This window comes from Protopterus annectens, chromosome 5.part0, assembly GCF_019279795.1.
Source record: "Protopterus annectens isolate FY-2018-M chromosome 5.part0, PAN1.0, whole genome shotgun sequence".
Lineage (NCBI taxonomy): Eukaryota > Metazoa > Chordata > Ceratodontiformes > Protopteridae > Protopterus > Protopterus annectens.
In genome coordinates, this window is record NC_056735.1 from 659,996,417 (window position 1) to 660,019,624 (window position 23,208).

A 23,208-nucleotide genomic window follows, 5' to 3' on the forward strand; every position below is an offset into this window, starting at 1 on the left:
ACAGTTATGATCCCTCTACATAAAGTCACTTTTTCAAATGGGCTGAATGATTATAGACCTATTTCTGTCCTGTGCGCTATTACCAAAATACTTAAAAAAACTTTTATACAAGCAACTACTAGTGCAGGTTAACATCTATGGCCTGTTATGTGATGCACAGCATGGCTTTCAGGATACCTTAACTACCTTTACTACTTGGGCAATCGGTTCTGATACCATTTGTTGCATTATGAATGAGGGACGTATTACTGCAAGACTCTTTGTTGACATGAGAAGTGCTTTTGAAACAGTCAACCATTGCCTTCTTCTCAACAAACTCAAAAGACTCAGCATTTAAGATAACACTATTTGCTGGTTCCATAGATGTATAAAAGACAGCAAGCACTATGTTACAAGATTAGTCATCTCCTTTCCCCCACTTGCAGGGCCATTATTAAAAATATTTTAATACCTAAACTGGAACATGGCCTTGCTTTCCTTGTTATGCATTCAGACTACATCGCTCACAATATATGACTGCTGAGAATAAAATAAAAGTGCTAAAACACAAAATATATTTCATTTAATGCTGTCTGTTTCAGGATTTGAACACTTTTGGTACTTATTTTATCATTACTACAGGATTTGTGCAGCGTTCAACAATAATAACTTACTTTCCAAATGCGATTCCAAATTATCAGTGTGAAGAAAATGAAAATTCTGTCATCTGTGTTAGCATGTCTGGCAGGAGATTTGTGTATATTTTCAGATTAACTTGTATTGCATGACAGCATGTCTAATTGTGAAAATGTAAAAACGTTTTTCAAGTATTGAGTATTTCCCTGTTTATACAAAATGTTTAAAGAAGCTGTCAGTGTTTTGATACATTTCTAATTGCACAGGTTTGTGAGGGAGATTCTAAAGTACAAACTGTCATTGGAAAGTCACCTGATCAGTATGTAAGGTCATTAAAATATTCCTAGTTGCTAAGTGTTTATTTGAACAGATGATTGACAGGAAAAGCTTTTTCAAACAGCTGACTGTTATTTTTAAAATAAGACAGTTGAGACTGTTAACTTGGACTATAAAAGAGACTTCTGAAGTCAGTTGAGGGGCAATTAGTTAAGATCTGCAGTCAGTTACAGTGCTGTGCAGTGATTAACTGAAAAAGGACTCCTCACCCTAAATTGTAAGCCTGTCTTGGCCTTGCTGTTATGTTTTAGATATGGACAGTATTCTTTAGTTAGATTAGGAAAGTTTAGTTATTTAGATAGAGTTTTTTCTAAAATGATGGACTTCTATCCTACAGTTTAATTTTATATTTCTGGTAACTGAATTCTGGTGTTTATTGAAAATTACTGATTTACATTCTTTTAATCTTTCTATTTATTATTAAATGTTTTTCATTAATTTACATTGTGGCTGGACAATCAGTGTATTCTTTAGAGTTTAGAGAATGCTTATACCTGTTTGATACTCCCAGGTCACCTCAAATGCCTGGCTGCTTCTGGTCATAGCTATCATTTATTTTGATATTTAATTTTTAACAACTGCTCACCCTTTGAAAGGCATGTAGACCTGTCAGACTCTGGTGGCAGCATTTATCATTTGCAATGGGGAGTGCTGGAAATCTGTGTCAGGCTTCCCATAAGTGTCTGAGTGTGTGGGATGGATTTGAATTTATTTTGAGTGTGAGTGAGTAAGAGGTCTGAAACAGGAACACATTGCTCTAAAGTGTATGATAAGGGATTACATTTGGGGTGGACAGCGGTATATAGTCCAGTCTCAGGAAATAGCATATATTCCTGTTGTGCTGTTAAGGGAAATTGTGGAATTTTACTCTTGTATACATGGTGTTTTCTGTGACACTCCCACAATGGGGTCAGTGGTGAGGATTGAGGCTCCTTAATTACTGAATTGGGTTTTAAGTGGGGGACATCACATTATTGGTGGTAGTCTGGTAGGATATTAACCGGATGTCACAATCTAACATTATGTGGAACTTTTTCTAAAACAAAGAATAAAAGCTTTTTAAAAATCCTCCTTACAGAAAGCCTAATGGAATACTGTCCTGGTATCTTCCATTTTATTTACACTTACTGTCGATGCACATGACAGATTTATTTTCCAAATGCTTACTAACTATATGCATATCTGTTTTACTGCCCTGTCTGTTCTCGTGTTTTGTTGCAATAAGCTATGTTTTTTCCTTCATCACTACAATGTATCTGCCACAATCTTTGTACCTGTATTTTTGTACATTTGATTCTCTTGTACCTCATATTATTATTACTGTTAGTATTATTTTTGTATTTGGATGTAACTAATTTGTATTTGGAGCTTTTCTCCCCAGGCCTCTGCTGAAAATGGTCATATATCCAGTCGGACTTTCCTGGTCAATAAATGTAAAATAAAATAAATACATAAATAAATAAAATTATTACACTCTTTGTTTTTCTGTCTCATCAAGTATTAGTCATTGCAGTGGAGTCATATTAATTTGCTAGAATTGCAGAATGTAGAATATTACTGACATGTTCAGGATCAAGTAAGTTTATAGGTTCATAGGTGTATACTAGGCTAATGTCTACAAGGGCATTTTTAAGTCTAGCCATGCTTCCCAGATTTGCAATCATTTGCAAATTTATTCAGCAAGAGTGCATTAATATTGGCCTTGACTTTGGAGAACTAAATGTCAAAGAGGAGAGGTCCCAGGACCAATCCCTGAGGGACTCTGCTTGTGACTGGCCTCTTCGTAGAGGTGGACTCCCCAGTTCTAACTTCATGGGTCCTGTCTGTGAGCCAGCTGGCTATCTAATAGGTTACATAAGGGTTTGTACCTAACCTTTTAAGTTTGTCAACAATACTAGAATGCAGAATTGTGTCAAATGCCTTGCTTAGGTCAAGGTAAGCAGTGTGAACCATTTTGCCCTCATCCATTGCTTTGCTGACCTTCTCAAAGAAGTCCAGCAGGTTGAATAGATATGACCTGCCCTTGATGAAACCAATTTGGTTTAGGTCCAGTGTCTGGAGGTTTCCTATGACATTGTTGATCATTTTGATGATAATTCTTTCCATCACTTTACATATGAGACTAGCGAGACTTATAGGTCTGTAGTTTCCAGGGTCTGTAGATGGCCCACCTTTGTGCAGAGGGATGACTGTTGCTGATCTCCACTCATGAGGCATGAAACCTGTTTGGAGGCTACTGTTAAATAGCAATTCCAGATGGCCTGACAAATCGTGTTTCATGCTATATAGAAGGTATAGCTGGGTGCACAAGACCCAGAACAAAAAAGTGTCAGATCCTGGTAGGCACACTGGTGCCAGGACTGGAAAAGATGACAGTGTAGAATCCTAAAAATACGGAAACATTCCTACAATGGGACCAGGCCAGGCCCAGAGCGGGGATGCCCCCCCTGTTGTAGAAGGAAGTAGTAGTCCACAAAAATCACAAAAACTAATAGGCCAAAGAAGAGCCATAAAGATGATAAATTGGACTACTGATGATAAGAAAGAAATTATGTATTGTTACTATTATGCAAAATGCCTAGAATTTCCAGACACAAGATATACAGAATGATTAAGAGAGAAATTAGAGGAAAGAAAAATACTTCCACAAGAAAAACTGACAGAAGCTTCAAATAAAAATTTGTATTCATTAATACAACAGATTTGTGAAAAACAGTATATAGATCAAGAAAAGTTTATCATACATTAAAAAGAAACATCCGAGGACCTGTGAAAATATAAACAACAAAAGCTAGAGATTTTTGAAAAGTATAAAAAAATTTGGACAGGGGAAAGAAAGAGAGATTTGATATGGTGCAATATTTATGCAAGGAAAAGCCAAATTAATCAATATAAAGAAGGCAGCCCCAAAGATATTTGAAGAGAAATATAGGCAAAGGCATCCAGATATGGAAAATTTCACAATAAAGAAAATAATATCATAAAGAGTGAATGTAGAAAAGAAGATTAGTAAAGTATAAGTTAAAAAAAACAGAAGTTGAAGTTATGGAGTGCCCGTGAAGTGAAAGACTTGTTGTAGAAGGTCTAACACAGGTTACATCAAAGCAAGACGGAGCTAGTCCACAAAATAAGGAGAAGCAGGAATATCAGGAGACATATGAAGAAGAAATATGGACATGGGAAAGAAAAAGAGATTTAATATGGTGTAATATTTATGCAAAGGAGAAAACAAAACTAACCAATACAAAAAGAGCAGCACAAAAGATATTTGAAGAGAAATACAGGCAAAGGAATCCAGATATGGAAAATTTGACAATACTAAAAATAAGAAAACAAAGAGGAAAAGGAGATTAGTAATGGAGAAGTTAAAGAAATAGAAACTGAGGTTATGGAGTACTGCAAAACGAAGGATTCAGTGCAGAAAATCTAATTCAGAAAGTACCACAACAGGATAGAGCAATGGATATCCAACCTTAGGAAAAAAACAGTGGAACGAGAAGCAATTGGCCAGGTGTCATATGAAGATATTTTGGAGTATTCCACAGGAAACCAGAACAAATGTTCACTTGAACTTGGAGGGATAGGCCAGTGAATTCCCCTATGACAGAGCAACGGATGGCACAGGATGAAACTGAAGAGAACGTGTCACAGGAAGATGCTATAGAACTTTATATAGAATGCCTGTAGGAAATGGAAAATAAAAAATGTGCCCTCCGTTTAGAAGAAAACGAGAAGAGTTGCTTGATTTAATAGAGACAGACATACTAAGATCAATGAAAGACATAGACTGCAGAAGGTCAATAAAACCCAAAAAGTCAGAAGTTTGATAAAACAAATGAACACAGTAATTAGGACTGTCTAGAGAAATCCATTCAATATAACAGAAGTAAACAGGATATACTACTGTGCAGGTATATTAATAACTGATAAAATTCTATCAGAATAACACAGGGTAGTGAGGGAAAGGAAGGGAAAAATTGAATACCATCATGAAAGTATCGAATAGAGAAAACTATAAAGCAATTAAGGCAAGAAGTGTCACTTTTAGAGGACTATAGAAAGGGGAACAGTTCAACAAAAATACTAAGAAAGACTGACGTAATAAAAGCAATGCGCAGTATTAGAATAGACCAGGATCTATCATGCACTATCATAAATAACAAGCTAAAAATCTCAACATAGGTTAAACAACTTAGAAGATACACAGATAAATATAAAGGAAAAGTACAAAATAAGCAATTTATTGATGCCCCAAAAAAGCTTTACAGAGAATTGGGAAACAAGGTAAAAGGAACTGAAAGACCACCAAAAAACAAAACAAAAAAAAAAAAAACAAGAAATAGATACATTTTTGAGAAGTATTTATGAAGATCCTGTGGAACATAATATAGATGCTAAATGGACAGAAGAAGTAGAAGGAATAAGAAGTTCAAAGATACAGGATATGAAATGGGATGAAGTAACAGCCAGAGAGATTGAAACAAAGTTAAGAAAAGCCTCCAATTGGAAAACCCCAGACCTAGATGCAGTACCTAACTTCTGGTTAAAAGTATTAACATTTTTGCACAAAGATTTAGCTGTGAGTAAGAACTATTTATATGCGCGCCCTGAACAGACACAAACCTGGCTAACGACAAGAAAAACAATGCTTCTACTTAAGAGTGTACCTGCAAGGTACCCTAAAAACTATAGGCAAATAACTTGCCTTCTAACAACATATAAATTATACATGGGAACTGATGCTGACAGAGTTTATAGTCATTTAGGAGAAAACTCAATTATGGCAGTAGAACAAAAGGGCAATAAAAGAAAGTCACATGGAGCAAACGATCATTTGTTGTTAAATAAAGCCATAGTGAAGAACTGTAAAAAGGGGAAGAATCTAAGTATGGCATGGATTGACTACAAAAAAGCATTTGATAGTATACCACATTCATGGATAAAAGAGTGCTTAAAAATGTATAGGATACCCCCTACACTGATCAATTACATTACATTGACCATGAAACAGTGGCAGACCATTTTGCAATTAAGTCATGATAAAGGATAAATTATTATCCCAGGGATAAAAATTCAAAGGGGGATATTCCAGGGTGATTCTCTGTCACTGCTGCCATTCTGCCTTGCCCTTAACCCATTAAGGTGTTTACTTAACAGCTTAGGCCATGGCTATAATTTGGCTCCTAGAAAACGACAAAGTGTAAAGACTTCTCATCTTCTTTTTCTCGATTATTTAAAACTGTATAGCTTATTAAGATGAGGAACTGAAAATACAACTGCAAGTTGTCAAAACTTTTTCAAATGATATAAGAATGCCATTTGGTCTTGATAAATGTGCAAAAGCAACCTTTAAAGCAGGAAAACTGCAGCACCAAGAAAACATCAGTTTGGGACAAGAATGTGATATAAAAGAACTTGAGCAAAAGGGAGTATATAAATACTTGCAAATTGATGAATGATTAACAATAAAACATGAACAAATGTGAATAAAACTTAGTAAGGAATACTTTAGTAGACTTAAATTAATCCTGAAAACAGCATTGACATCTAGGCACAAAATCCAAGATATAAACCAATTTGCTCTTCCTGTCCTAACTTACAGTTTGGGAGTGAGTGACTGGCCCCATAAAGGTGTGGGATAGATTAGATAGGAAAACAAGAAGGATGCTTCATGCTCACCAAATGTTTTATAAAAGCATTGCATACCAAGATTATATATTCCCCATTCCGAAGGAGGGCTAGGCCTCCATGAAATTGATTACATGCATAGATCTGCAAGTGGGACTCCACACATATATGCTGACCTCACAAGACCCAAATATAGTGAAAGTTTTGAAACATGAGGAGAATAAATCTAAGATGACTTCTCTGCTTAATCTAGCAGAAGCATATCAGCATCAAGCAGGAATGGAAATCAAACCAGAAGTAGATAAAAATCAGGCAACAACTGAATGTGTCAAAAAACAAAAGAAATATAAGGTGAAGGACCAGGGGAGAATGCAACAAATGTGGAAAATGCATCAATATAGTTGCAAGTACAGAAAACTTCTGGAAGAACCTCATGCTGATCAGGAACAAACACAGGAATGGTTAAGGAGAGGCAAATTCAAACCAAGAGATGAGCGGTTAATATTAGCAGCTCAAGACAGTGGGCTACATACATGCTGGTTTATGAAGTCCATTAAGCATGTGGAAGAAACAGACAAATGTAGGTTTTGTAAAACTGTATTAGAAACATTTGCATACCTAGTTGCTGGTTGTGACATACTAATGGCAGAAGGACTGTATACTTGAAATGCATAATAATGTGGCAAGACTGTTGCACTGGGGATTCTGTAAACATTATGGTACTGATGTGGCTGAAAAACACTGGAAACATGAGCCACAAAGCATCATAGAAAATGATGAAGTTTACATCACATGGGATCACCCCATTATCAACAGTTCAAAAGATCGATGTTAGAAAACTGGATATAGTGGTCCATTAAAAGAAGACAAAAGCAGCACTGCTCATTGAAATCGCCACCCCCAGTGATTACAGTGTCTTCCATACAGAGAGACACAAAGTCATAAAATATCAGGATCTGCAGGCAGAAACAAGAGCAATGTGGAAGAAAGATACCCAGACATTTCCAATAGTAGTAGAAGCAATGGGTCTTATAAAAATGAATCTACAATCGCATTTAGATATGTTACCAATACATGTAACCCCATACGAATTTCAGAAGGAGTCATTACTGGGCACATTGCGGGTGCTGCTAAGAGCACTTTTGGCTGATGTCAAAGATTGATACAATACTAATTTCATGAACATTTTTTATACTTTGACATAGGAATGGGGTCCATTCCCATCATGGTATTAGAAACCCAAAAGACTTGGAGAAATTAAAAAAATAGTATCCTGGGATATTGTCTGGGCCCATTGATGCAGTGTTTTTGGCCTTAAAGAGAGAATTAAAGACCTGCTCCCTAGTGATAGCAGGGGTGTTATATTTGATGGTCTTTCTCAAGGTAAGGTTGATGGGGAATGAGGGGTAACGTTGGAGCTGAATTTGTCTGCCAGTAGGTTTGCTATATCTCCTGACTCAGTATAGATTACTCCATTTACAATGAGCTATGCACACAATTATATATTGTCTTTGATGTTACTTACTGAAAAGAAAGAATTAGCTTGTCAAGAATGACGAAATGAGAGAGTTGCCTGAATGACTACTGCCTGACTACTACTACTAGTGTTAGCATCACTACAGACTCACTCTTTTCTCACCAGAAGCAAAACAGCAGCAGCAATCCTAAGATGAGAAGCAGACCACAGGCTGTTTGGTGATCCACAGTCTTGTCCCAGATGATGTAAAGGTCTGTAGGCTTGTTGCAGCATTTTCCCAGTAGATGCCTTGAATAGCAACCAGACCAATTAAGAAGATCAAGCACAGACATTTGCTTCTTAAACAGAAATAGTCAGGAATATATGCACTCTGCTCCTTCTCCCACCAACAGTGAAATATAAGCACACATTTCAACCTGACATTTATGAAGTGGTTATTAGACTTTCCTGTGATCAGCAGTTTCCAGGAAATAATGTTCTTGTGCTCCTTCTGTCATTAGGAGCAAAACAGAAGCACTAATACCAAGATGACTACTGAGAGGCATAATGTGAGTTCTCCAGTAATTGGTGGTCTTGGAGTAGATGTTGCAGATTTTAAAGGTAAGATGAAAAAATGGGTTAATACCCCAAGAGCTGTAGTGAGCACTAAGTAGTTAGATATGAAAGAGGGGTAATGTAACCTTTAGCTATCTAAGTGAAGTGCCACTAATTTTAAAAGAGCAAGATGGATTGGAAGGGGTGGACACTTTGTATTCTGGTCCTATGGAATATAGTGGGATGGCCAATAAATTTAAATAGTTGAAGGGGAGTGATTTCACAAAATTATAATTTTGTGCTTACTCACAATAGCAAGTGAAAGAGATATGTGGTTGAAGTAACATAAGGGACAGACAACATATCTTCTGCCCTCTCCTCTTTCCTTGCCAAAATATGCAATTAAAATGGAATACAAGTAAAACACAGTGTAGAGAAAATGAATCACAATATATAAAGCAACACAAAATACCAGAAAGCAAAACAGACTAACCCTTCCTTCACAGCATGTTGTGGCAGTCTGGATGAGCTTTTCTAGTAAAGCCTTGGAATGTTTTATTTTACCCCTTAAATAGAAGTTTTAGTTCCTAGCTCCACCCTCAGTTCACAGGTGATTAAACTTAGTTGAACTGTTCTAATCTCTGTATGACTCACAAGAGACACAGCTGTGGTCTCTTTCCTAGTTTAAATATGCAATTAAAAGCAGAATACAAGTAAAACACAGTGTAGAGAAAATGAATTGCAATATACAAAATAGAAGAAGGCAAAAAAGCAACAAAAATACAAGAAAGCAAAAGCAGACTAACCTTTCCCTCACAGCAAGTTGTGGTAGAGTCTGTGTACGCTTTTCAAGTAAAGCCTTTGAATGTTTTATTTTGCCCCTGAAATTTTGTTATTTTTCTTGAATATCAGAACTGGTATGTTTTATGTATCTGGTTATATTACCAGAATGCAAAAAGATTAGAAAGGTGGTCACTGAAAATGTTAGTCATCAGACCAACAAATGTGATATTACTAAAGAGGGAAGTAAGGATCAAGTCTAGTATGAATATACAAGATGAGATGCTATCTGTTCTTTTGGTGTGAAAAATAAATAGTGCAAGATCAAAATTCTGCAACAATGGAATACCACCCACCTTTTGAGAATTTACATTCAGTGTTTATATCACATAATAAAATAAGCTCAGCTATCATACTAGACATCATTTTATATACTGCCTCTTCATCAGATGAAGCACGGGTTAGTGTGAGTTTAACTACTATGGGGAAATCTTGCTTTAGGCATCCACTATCAAAATAATTTGAAATACCAAGTATGATTTTGGCCACACTGTTTTCTCTTGTTAATGAAGCTTAATTTGGGTTTTGAAGTTATGTTAAAAATTTTTGACAACTTATTATATTAATACTCTATGGGAAGATGTCTAACTGTATTATTTTAGGACTTCATTTTTTATGCAAACATTCATACTTCCATTCATTCACAACCCCTTTCCCATTTTTGCTCATGGGGTCAGGGTGTCACTTCAGTAGTGACAATCATTTAGATCCAAGGTTCACACCAGTGGAGGCTAGGCCTGCCTCAGTTTTTTTACATACCACACACTCACATGTATTTTTGCCAATTTAGAGTGTCCAATCCACCTACTGCATGTCTTTGGAATGTGGGAGGATACCAGAGCACCCAGAGGAAACTCACATGAACACAGGGATGATATGCAGACTCCACACAGAAGGAACCACGGCCAAGAACTGAATCAGAAAGCCACTTGCTGTGAGGTAACAACACTATACACTGCACCACAATGCTGTCTCATGTTGTTTATCTATAGTCTATTATAACTTGATTTGAACCTAAAAGCAATAAAATAATTTTTTATTATATGTATAAGACATGAAGCTGTATTTCCTAAGGGTGTCAGTTTGTGTTGCTTTCATACTGTTTCTCACGTACTATTTAACTTTAATAACAAACAGATATCAACATTAAACTCTTAGAAGGAGTTTATGGAGATGTTTTATTGGGACTGGTTATATTATGTGCAGATATTTAAAATTGTTTGAACTTAATTTAAATCACAATTCAAAATATTCTAATAAGATATTTTGAACACTTAAAGGAGATTTGATTAGTGCAATTTAAACAGTTTAATAATTAAGATTTAATATCATATGAAGTCTTTCGTTGTTTGCATCTAATGTCCTGTATGAAAACTGAATTCATTTTTTAGTAGTGTAGAATATTGACTGATGCATATGTTAGTCACATGCACTTAACATGAATTCAATAGACTTAAGTTCATTGATTTATTTTTATTATTACCTGACACAGTCATTAATAGAGATATAATGTTGAATCTGATAATATGAAAGGATGAGGAACTAGTGAAATTAAAATCAAACACCAAAAAGTCACTTCAACCATCTCAACATCAAACAACCCAAAACATCTGTGAAGGTGGAAAATTATAACTTGGTATTTTACTAAAATCAGTGGGTGTTTTCATGTAAGATAAGATGTCTTCAGACTGAACTACCTTTAAAATAAGTCTTAGTCTATATTTATAAAATGTAATTAGGAAATGGAAGAGCATGAATGGTAAAATGTAGATATGAAGAACTGTATGATATGAGAACACAATGTTATAGGTAAATAACAACAAAATAAAATGCTTTGCTTTTCTACAGATTATTTAAATATAGGATGTCTCATATATTCTCACTTATGTGAGTATACACACCTGTTTCTTTCTCTTGTTTTCTCTAAATAATAATTTCAGCAATGATTCAACAAGGACTCTTTTTCTTTAGGGCAAACATTCAACAAGTTAATTTCTAGCTTAATATTACTGAGATACATCCATCTAACATTTACTCCTATTTAATTTTTATCTTCCTTTTATACTATATGCATAAAATGATGCTCTATTAAGATATTAGACTATAGGCTAAGAACTTTTCTACCTGTATTTTTTTCTCAAATAGACAAACCAAATGAGTATTAAATAACTAGTTTTAACACCAAAATAAGTTTTGCAAAATAACTCAGTTTTATAGTATTTGTTGACATCTCATAATAATGAGGAGCAGACATTTGGTTAATATTTGGCTATGAGAGATGACACACACACATTATTAATAATATGCGCTTATATAAGGGGATTATTATACAAATGTTTCAATGTAGAGAAGAAGGTAGTAGATGGTTAGTAGATGAGAAAGTATTGTTAAAACAGGACATTTTTCCTTGCCCTTCTTTCCTCCTTCATCCTATATTTAAACTGGTAATCTAATATGGTCTTAAGATTCTTGACCAAGGCGTTTTGTGGTCTTTTGAAATGGTAGAACCAAAGTCTTATTAAACAGTAAGTTTACAATAACATTGCAATAAAATATGTGGACAACTTCAAATTTATATTTATCTGCCTCTGTTTCATAGAAATGATGATCACTGACTTGACTTGTTGTTGGGTATGAGGAAATGACACATTCAGGTATACAGACACACAAACACTGACAGACTAATACAGTGATATTAATATGTTTTTGTGAGAGGACCACCATATTAAATATCTTAATAAGCAGCAGGCTAAATTGGTGGGAGGAAGTGAGGAAAGGAAAGTACTTGAGGGAAGAGAGAAAGGACAGGATGGGAAGACAGAAAAGGGAAAAGAGAGAAAAAAGAGGGCAAGAAAACTTTTTGTATGTTTACTGGTTTCCGTTCCTCGGCATTTTTCTTTTTTTCTTCTTTTCTTCATTCTTTCTATTTTCTTCTTTCCTGTGTTCTCTATATCCTTGTTGCTTACATTAACTCTATTCTACTTATGTTCTCTCTAGTCTTTCTTTTTCCTTGTTTAAAGGTATTAAACTACAACAAATTTATACATATTCAATAATCAAGCATCGTATTTTCCAAAGAGGAGTGACCAGGGGAACAGAAGAGAGTAGATGAAGGAAAGGTAAGAATAAATAGAACGAAAAGGAAATGAAAATGGATAAAATGAAAGAAAAGGGACGCAAAAAAACCACGCAACTTGGATTTAAATAATGGGGTAAAGGCTTGAGTTGGTAACAGAAAAGTAACTGCATTATATATGGACTTAATTGTTGAAACCTGACAGAGAAAATATTTTAATGGTAAGTTAGCCATAGTTAGTGGCATTTGAAGATGGGGTGGTTTACTTAATTAGACTAAGAGAGACTTGTTTTTAAAAAAAGTTGCTACTGCAAATATGTTTATGCTTTTATTGTTTTTCATTGAATTGATATGGCAAAGTTCTTAACTTTGGTATTAATTATCATGTTATTGTTAATTTACAAAGTGCTGCAGTTGTGTTTGATAAATTTATTTATTTTTTGGTCTCAGAGAGTGTTTTGGATTATTAGTAGACAAGAGATTCTCAAAAATGTGACAATATCGAAATTTATATCACTAAGTAAAAATGGTTAAAATAGAGACGTTAAAGAGGTGGATTGATTGTCTTAAACAAGCAGATGTAGTTTTCCTTCAGGAAACTCATTTATTAGATAATGATGTATCAATGTTCAGTTTTAAAAAAAATTATACATTTTGACAACCTCTTGTATTAATAAAAAAAAGAGCTGTTAACAGTATCTTGCAGAAATTGTCCATCTGTCCTTAAAATAGTTTTTAAGCTCACAATAAAAATAAAAAAAATAAAACAAAAAACTAGATATTTTCTTAAGAAATATGCAAGGTTACATAGCATTGGTGGTGACTTTAAATGCATTCTTAGTAAAACAGATATAACTGTAACAGATCATCCATGAATTTCAGCACCTACTACAGCTTTAAAAATCGGATCAATCTATTGCAATAAAAGGACTTTTGCTTCTATCATGTGACAACTATTTCTTCATTGTCCTTTTATGCTGATTTATTTTATGGAACTTTTCTCTCAGACTGTCTACAGTGAATGGGCTCTGCTCAGCTGGACATACCTAGTGCATGGGTGGATAAACAGTGTATCGCATGATTCTATCTAACTTAAAATTAAGGGGAAAATGGAGACAAAAAGTATCACATTGTGATGGGCAAACTGCAGATTACAAGAAAAAAAGCTTATCCAAGGTAAAGTCATTAAAAATACTGTTTATTATTAGAATTAAAACTTACCTTAACAAACATCAAATTACGTTTCTATAACAATGGATTCAGCAATTCACTATGCAGAGGGATTTACTTAAAGTCAAAGGAGACTAGACATAATTGGAAAAGGGATCTGTCAGAAAACAAGAAAATAAAACAAATGCTTTATGTCATTAGCAATGTAATTAATTAAAGAACACCAAGAAATCTAAAAAGTGTGGAAATTAAGACTGCTTCTTTCTGTATATCTCTTATTTTCATCCATCTAGTTCATGAAATAACACCTAAACTTGTATATACTGACCTCGATTCCAGAAGACTTGCTCTCGGTGTAAGTGACTACTTACAGTGAGAGTGTCTCAGAACAGGTATTATGGAATCTGTTACTTGTAGTAAGCCTGTTTAAAGAAGAGTAAGTCACTTACACTGACAGCCAGTGTTTTGGAATCGAGGCAGACTTGCACTGAGAGCAACCCTTTTGGAATCTGTCCCACTGTTGTTCATGCTTGTGTTTGTGGTCTATCCAAGAATTAAATAACAATGATGAAAGCAATAATAATAATAATAATAATAGTAATAATAGTAATACATTGAAATAAAAACATGTCACTTCATTAAGCACATTAACACATAATGGATTGTGCACTGAATAGATATTACCATTGAGACTTATAAGATTCTTGCACGTGGCCTCATAACAGCCTGAGTGCATAGCGATTTCTCTTTAATGCATGCCTTACATGGATTATTTCTTGCATCAGGTATGGTCAGGTAAGTAAGGAAATGACAGATACATGACAATATTTGATTTGATAGTGTATGAATGAAAGTCAAGATACAGAAAAAACATAAATCTTTAAGATTAAATATTTGTAAGGACTGAGGAACTAGTAATGAATAGCTGTTGTAGTGTAATTCCATAACATATACACACACACTCACACACACACACACACACACACACATATATATATATATAAATATGTATATGTATATATATATATATATATATATATATATATATATATATATATATACACAAACCCAAAATCCCATTTACCTGACTTTCATATAACTGAGATGACAAAGATGAAAACTCAGAAGACCACTGACCACTCGAACACCAACTTTCAACTCCAGGTAAGTAACTGCTTGGCCAAACAAAAAAAAAATAAATAAAACCGAATCAAATTTAACTCACCAATGTGGGGGGCTTTGCACCCACAGGCCCCCCCACACCCCCCTAACTTAACATACCAACTTTGAGATTGCACTACTGAGGAGGTAAGGAGCATAGTTCAACATGGTAGCCAAGCGGTTACTTACCTGGAGTTCAAAGTCTGTGTTCCAAGCAGTCTGTCTTCTGGCTTTTCGGCTTTGTTGTCTTGGTTATGTGAAAGTCAGATAAGTGGGATTTCAGGTTTGTGATGTAGACCCATATACATTAAAAAATAAATAAAAAAAAAAATATATATATATATATATATATATATATATATATATATATATATATATATATATGGATTCACTTCATAACACTGAAACTTCATAATACTGAAAATGGCAAAAAAAAATACTGAATACATAAACTTGAATGGAGAAAAAAACAACTTCACAATACTGAAACACAAAAAAATAAAAAAACATAAACAGCATAACATACATATTCATAAACAAATATATAAGGGCAAGCCCCTGCACCTGTGTGGGGCTGTGCTCCCACACCCCCTGCTAATTATATATCTACTACAAGATTGCACTACTATGTGCAACTTGAAGATGATATATTTAATTAAGAAATTGTTATGATTTATGTTGTTTATTTTGAGTATTCAGTATTTTGAGCTTTCAGTATTTTGGTTTCAGTGTTTTGAGTTTCAGTATTTTGATATTTCAATGTTATGAAGTGAATCCATATATATATATATATATATATATATATATATATATATATATATATATATATACACATCACAAACTTCATGCATAACTGCTAGTTTTATTTTAATTTCAGAGCATATTCATGTAAAAACATGACTACTGTCCACCTGTTCTACCTGCTTGTCTACTTCATGTTTCTGAAGTCACAGTTGTTCACTCCCAGCAGATATTATAAAGATAAGTATAATGCCATAAACAAGATATTGTAATGCAACATACAAAACCAGTCAGAACTAGCTTTAAGAAAAGTGATCACATTTTCATGCTATTTAAATGAAAACATAAAAAAATACATAACATAAATATATCTATATTTATATATCTATCTATCTATATATTCTCTCTCTCTCTCTCTCTCTCTCTCTATATATATATATATATATATAAAATCATGCACACATAAACAGGCAGACAGACAAACACACACGCACACATATTTATGAATGCACTCAAACAAGTGTGTGTGTGTGTGTGTGTGTGTGTGTGTGTGTGTGTGTGTGTGTGTGTGTGTGTGTGTGTGTGTGTGTGTGTGTGTGTTTATGTGCATGCATAGCTGTCTGTGGATACACACACACACACACACACACACACACACACACACACACACACACACACACACACACACGCACACACACACACGCACACACACACACACACACACACACACACACACACACACACACACACACACACACACACACACACACACATAAAATCTAAAGGAAAGGTGAATACCAAACCATAAAATAAGCCAGAACTCTAAAACCTTTTGTAAAACTAATAGAATGAATATTCCATAAAAGTGCTAACAGCTGACAGTAAGATCTGTTTTTTGCATGTGGGAAGCCTCCCATACCCAGAATCCCCCTCCTTACTAACTTCTTCAAATCTATGCCACTTTGGAAATGCAGGTATGTTTACATTTGGGAATAGTACAATACTTGGACCTCATATATAGTCATGCTCCCATCCCTCTATCTGCACAGTCTTGGAATTAATATATATTTGAAACAGGAGTTTCAGGAGGGTTCACTCATCTTTATAAACATTGCTTAATTTCATTTGCACTCATTTCTATGTATTTTATATTAAGATACTTTTTGAGCATTTTCATGGTAATATTACATAACATGACTTCTATAGACCTACAAAGTTTTAGGTCTCGGTTCAGCATAGACTTCCACATAGGAGCCTGTAGGACATAGATAAGAGGCAGAGCTTTCAGATGTTCTAGGTAACTTAAGGGGCTTATGCCTAAGACTTTTAAGGTGAGAAATGTTGTGGTTTCTGAAGTTATGTTAGGTGCTTGGACAGGTACATGTTGAAGGTACCACTGTATTCTAAGATGGACCTGATGAGGGAGTGGACAATGATGATGCCTTCAGACCAAGAAGAGTAGCCCTGAGTATTCACTTTGGCAAGGTAGGAGGCTTTCCTATTGACAGAGTATACATGGTAATTAAAGGAGAGTTTGTAATTGATAAAGATGCTTGATAAAGACGATAAAGATCTAACTTGTACAATGCTGCATTTTTGGGAATATATCTTTAGACCATGATCCTGCCAAAAGAATGTTTAAATGTTTTCTGTTTATGCCCTAATGTTCCCCACAAATGCTAAGCTTACAGAGTGGAAGAGGAATGTGCATTGAGCTGAACTACCACATAGGCGGTAGCTCCCTAAACACTGAAAGTGTGATAACAGACCTCAGGACACAGGTGGACAGTAGTCTCTTTTTTGATAACCACATTGCCACAGTAGTCAGGAAATCCCTCTATGTAGCACACCTCATCACAAAAGGGTTCACCTCTAGAAAAAAGGAGGTAATTGTTCTCTACTCCTCCCTCCTCAGACACATTATAGAGTACAATGCCCCATTTGGCATATATCTCACAAGACACCTACAACAATTGGAAAGGCCACAGAAATACCTCACTAAGAGGATTACCGACCTCAAACAGATGCAATAGGCAGACCGTCTCAAAAAACTCCAGCTCTACTCCGTTACATATCGCCTACTCAGAGGCGATCTCTGCCTAACATACAAAGCTATGTCAAACCCAGAGGTATTGGACATGCTACACTTAAAGAAATCCCAATCTCTCTGAACCACACGCTCCAGTGACCTAAACCTTGTCACCACAATAAACAGAACATGCTTGAGGGATAGATTCCTGTCCCAGAGACTTCCTAAACTCTGGAACAAACTGCCCATTCATGTCAAGCAAAGCTCCTCATTGGCCCTCTTTAAATAAATCTTGACAACTGGATGGGAAATAGAAAATTCACCCCAGGGATCACTTCTGTGGCACTGCTTTACAGGAGCACAGGAAAATAATTTTCTTGGGTGGCAAAAGCCAGGGAACCTTTTTGGCTATGTTTATATAGCCCCCAGGGCTGATAGCCTAGTACATACCTATGAACCTATGAATGTGCTGATCATCCCTCATTTCCAAACTTGGTACAGAGAAGTAAGGCCATGAGCTGCTTCTGTTAACTAATGCATTAATGCATTGCAGTTTTATCTTTTGAATTTCAGCACCCTTCACATAGACACTTATTAGTGCTTCACTATATGCTATTTGACAATGATTTCCAGTACATAGCTTGTTGTTTAATGGATCAGCAGTTGCATTTTCAATAAATATGAGTTTCAAGGGAAGGTTTGTTCACTGTTGTTCATGCCAAGTCTGTTTTAAGTATGAGGTTCTTTTGTTTTCTTTAGCAAATGGCTATTAGTGTTTTTGCTGTAAATTTTAAAATTACAGTTTTAAAATAAATCCAAATCTCTAAGATCATTGTAGAAGTAAAAATAAGAAATGGTATGCACACTGAACAGTGTTTTATGGTAATTGAGGAGAGGCAGCCAAGTAATGGAATATTGGCTTGACTGTGTGTGTAGGGGGACAGTCTGTTAACCTACCTAGGGCCCCTCTTGACCATGATCTAGTATACTTCAGTTTAACAGTTCTTGTAACCTTATGTATCTTAAAATGTCCCATCAACTGTTAAATCTAATATATTGTGCTAAAAGTTGTGAATATGGAATGCTTTTCAATGTGGTACAGTGCTGTATTTAGCATAAACACAACTTAAATCTGTTGCCTACTTCCCCAAAAGACATTTGGAGCTGGATGCAATTATTAAAGTAGCTGTGTGACACAGACTCTTGTTTTTATACAAATTTAAGAAAATACTGCCCAGTATACTGCTATTTAAAAGTTGTTTAAACATCTGGACCCTACACAGCTGTATGGGCATGAACATATTTTAGTATGATTGACACATGAGAGACACCACTGCAGGAATTTTGGTCTTGTTTATGAAGCTTAAATACTAAGTTGTAAACTTAATAAGCTGCATTTGTAAATAAGTGTTTATTTTTAGGAAGGTTTATAATTTAACTTGGAGAGATTGTAATATTTTCCATGACTCTCATACAGGCACTCGAAGACCAATATCCCAAAACTGTTGTATGTTGCTGTTCATGCTCGATCTCAAAAATGAGTTTTTGACAAATAGCTGGGGGCTGGAATGGGAGGGAGTGGGAGTATAGTTTAGGGCAGTGATCAGGAAGGACATTTAGATTTATGGAGTAGGAGGAGAATTTTAGGGTTACAGACTGGGAGGACAGTTTAGGATTAGGGAGCAGGAAGGGAGTCTTAGATTAAGGAAGAAGGACAGGAGTTTTAGCATTAAGAGTGAGGACTTTAGGTTTAGGGAGGGGGTTGAAGTTTTAGGGTATAGAAGTGAGGACTTGGGTTAGAAACTGGGTGGAAATTTTAGGGTTACAGCTAAGGCTCTGGTAACTTTACAGTTTTATAGGTTGGGTGTTAGGATGGTTAAGTAGTTATGAATGATTGTGCTGGTGAAAAATACTTGCTTTTTCAAGTAAGTAGCTGTGGACAAATGCATTGTGTCCTACTAGCATGCAAACACTTGTAGCAGAGATTATTTCAAATTATATTGTCGGCTTGGCTTTCAGATTTATTGCAGACTTCTGCTTACTACAGGAAAATGTTATAGAAGAGAGGAAAGAAGAGTTGAACACTGGTAGTGGAACACAGAAGGACTGTAGTATGTATGAAGAAATAAATCATAGGGGAGGCTGGTGAAGGCAGAGGAAGAATGCATAAAGGCAATCAGAACGGCTGTGGACTGGGGAAGCATCTTTCTATTAAGTGCATGCTTTACCTGTGAGAGACTCACATGAAAGTTCATCATCCTTCTGTATCTTGACTGTGCTATACTGTGGGTTGTTCTTTATGCTGCAGGTGTTCAACCATTGTTGAGTCTTCTCAGAAAAAAGTGAAAATACAAAAATCATAACATGTCTTGCAAAAATTCAAGTTGCAGATGCTTTCCTCCCTTTGCAGCTGATCACACATCAGATGCAGTCTGTAGATAATAACTCAGGAAATGTTATTGCAAAATGTATTTCAGAGATATAGACTCTGGAGAAAAAGGATCTGTACACATTTTAAAACATAATTATGTAAAATTCAGTAAAATGAAGCAAATATGCCAACAGCTTTCAGAAAAAGATATACATCAAAATGTTTTCAAGAGGGTAAAGTCCCAGCACAACATCCCTACATGGTATTGTGGCCCTACACCCCCTTAAAATAATCACCTTCAGGGTCAGTACATTCTGGAGAGAGGAACATTTTTATTTTTTCTGCAACCACTGTTGATTTGCTACAGTTTTTGGTAAAATGTAGTAAACTGCACTTCTGTACATTTGGCTGTATGCTGCCCCCTGGAAAAGGGCAGCAGTGATGGAGTAAGCAGAGTTATAGCAAATTGCTTACAGCATAAACAATATACGTACTTGGAAGTATGAACTTCCTCGTTATAATAGTGCAGATAAAGTGTCACCATCCATAGGTTAATCTTTACACAAATACTTATCTGTTCTGTCTCCCTAAGACACAATGACAATTTGATTTGCTCATAAACTAGCTTTTTGGGTACTGTGGTGTAGCAAAATAAACCATATTTGGATCTTTTCAAACTGAAGTTAGACTCATTTTTATAACGTTAAAATGCAGATTTATTCTACATTTGCATTGGTGGATTTTGTAATTATTAAAATGTTCACATTGTTTAGTAATAAGTATTTCAAAAGTGACTTTTAAAAGGAAAGACAGGTGGGGTGTTACTTGACGTAGATGGCATGTGCATGCACTTGTCACCACAAGCGTTTTCAAATCAGAAAAGAGGACACAGCTGGGATTAAAAGATGAAGAGAGATATAGCAGGGGCTTTAACTGTAAATAAAAGTGCAAACGTTATTATGCACATGACATCTCCACTGCTTACTTAAAGTGGAATGCAAGAAAGAATTTTTTTATTGTGGTTAGTGTGTGAGGGTGGCAGTAGAAAACTTGCTATCAGAGTATTTTCTGCAATTTGAATAAGGTTTTTGTTGAAAGAGAAATATGCAAAAATATAAACTAGCAAGTTTGGAAATTTTCTTGGTATAGGCTTTCCTTTCTTCTACTGTTTCAAGCAGGCAAGCTTGGAATTTTTTTTTTTTGTGTGTGGGCTTTCCTTCTCCATCATCTGTTCTGCTACTGTTTCGAGCAGTCTGATCATGTCTGTGGTAGAGACTCTTATTCAATCACATTAGGTAAATATTAGGCAATTAGTCCAAAGACTATTATAATTCCAGCATAGTAACCTGAGGGCAGAATCAAACCTTGTACCTTGAGTTTATGAGGTGAAAAAACCTTAACCATTATACCAAATCCACTTCCAAGAAATATATCCTGAACAGTGACTTGAAACTTGGGCCTTCAGTGTAATAGTCAGATATTCTACAGAGTGAAGTATTCAAGCTTTTTTTTTTTTTTTGGTTGTGAATGCTTGCCAGTTTTTTTGTCTTTGTTTGTTTATTTATGTGTCATTTCTTAACTGGTGTAGAGTGCTGATCCAGATGGACTGCTTTCAGGTTCAACCCAGGAAAATATGAATATATTATAAAGTAGCAAATGATACAGAAATATGATCAACAATAAATGGAGTTTTAAACAATCAAATGCAGCAATTTATTTGCAATAAATGCAGGTTGGTCTGTGAGTATAACCAAAGTTGTTAAGTCTTTTGAATATGTACACTATTTATGGTATGCCCCTAAAACAAAGGGGGAGATGGAATTAAAACAGAAGTGAGAAGGAGAAAGAAGCAACTGGTTGAAGACCGTGTGTGTGTGTGTGTGTGTGTGTGTGTGTGTGTGTGTGTGTGTGTGTGTGTGTATGGGGAGAAGTTTAATTTTCAAGTATCATAAACTGTCTATAAAAACACCTGTTTAATTTGTGGTTCTTCCAATGGCATTTATCCACTTAGTTTTGGCAGCAGAAAATGCCTACCACTATCTTTTGGTCTGCTCACCAAGCTTTTCATGGTTACCTCTCTTCTAGCCCTGCATAGTTTTCATCTTGCTGTCCTCCATGAACATTCAGTGGCATAGAACCTGTCCTTTGTTATTTGCCAAGGCATTGTTTTTGTAGACTGAACACACTTTGCTACACTGTAATACACCAAGCATGGAAGGAAACACAGGTTGGTTATGGCTTGAGGGGCAATTTGTGTGCATCTTTTTTTATATTGTGTCAGGCAGTATGGCCTGCCACCATCTATTTTATGATCATCCCCCAGCTGATAGCCTGGCATGACTGGAGGTAAGAAGCACAACAGAAAAAGATAAGCTTAGATTTGGAGAGAAGAGGAGAGGAAAGGAAATGAAAGGAATAAAAGACCTGTGGCTTTGTCAAATTCTGCATTTACTAAAGATTTACATATAATTAATGGGCATCCAGGAGAGAGGGGACTGGCTCAGCCTAGCCAGGTAATGCTACAGTAATTGGTAGTGGCTGCAATTGGTTTGCTAACTGCATTGTGAGTGGCTGCAGAATGTGCTGTATCAAAGTTTTTTTGTAAGCTCGTGAATACCTGTGTTTCTTCCCTGTTACATTGACATAGCATGAAAGAAAAGCAGATAGACAAAAGAAGGTTCTAAAAGCAGTTGCAGCTAGAAGAGTGAAAGAAGGAAAAGAGAGATGATCACCTACATGTGGTCTCGAATACAAGGAATTATATATATATATATATATATATATATATATATATATATATATATATATATATATATACATACATATATATATATGCACTGATTGGACTGATGGTACTATAGTGCATAAAGCTGCAAGATGCAAAAGGATTTGGACATTCTGTTTAAGAAATCTTTGGCCAAATCACCAAAGTAAACATGGCTTCAAAGTAATGTGACAGGACTGTTCTAATGCTAAGATAATATTCGTGCATTGTACAGTGGAGCAGCACTTGTATTCCCCACCCCATATCAGTACATTGTACAACATCATAATGCTGTGCTACACTGGAGTGTGTTTAGTTACAGTAAGGATTATTGAACTGCAGGGCATGAGCTATGTATAGCTCATTTCTGGAAGCAGACTTGTACCTTGTATGTGCCTGCTCAAAGAGTGATGGTGAAACACTGTTGCATAATATAGACAGGCTGTACCACTGCAACAGCCTCACA

The 23,208-nt window shown here is 35.4% G+C and overlaps 1 protein-coding gene across 3 annotated transcripts in view; it reads right to left on the minus strand.

Annotated features, from left to right (window-relative positions):
* The window catches only part of LOC122802739 (ICOS ligand-like), a 764,505-nt gene that overhangs the window by 445,097 nt on the left and 296,200 nt on the right, over positions 1–23,208 (minus strand). For 2 of the 3 annotated variants that reach the window (XM_044072506.1, XM_044072504.1), the window contains exon 2: positions 13,728–13,833. The gene's annotated coding sequence lies outside the window, so the exon portion shown is untranslated. Of the gene's footprint in view, positions 1–13,727; positions 13,834–15,026; positions 15,094–23,208 lie in introns of those variants that run through there. The other variant, XM_044072505.1, reaches the window with a different exon arrangement.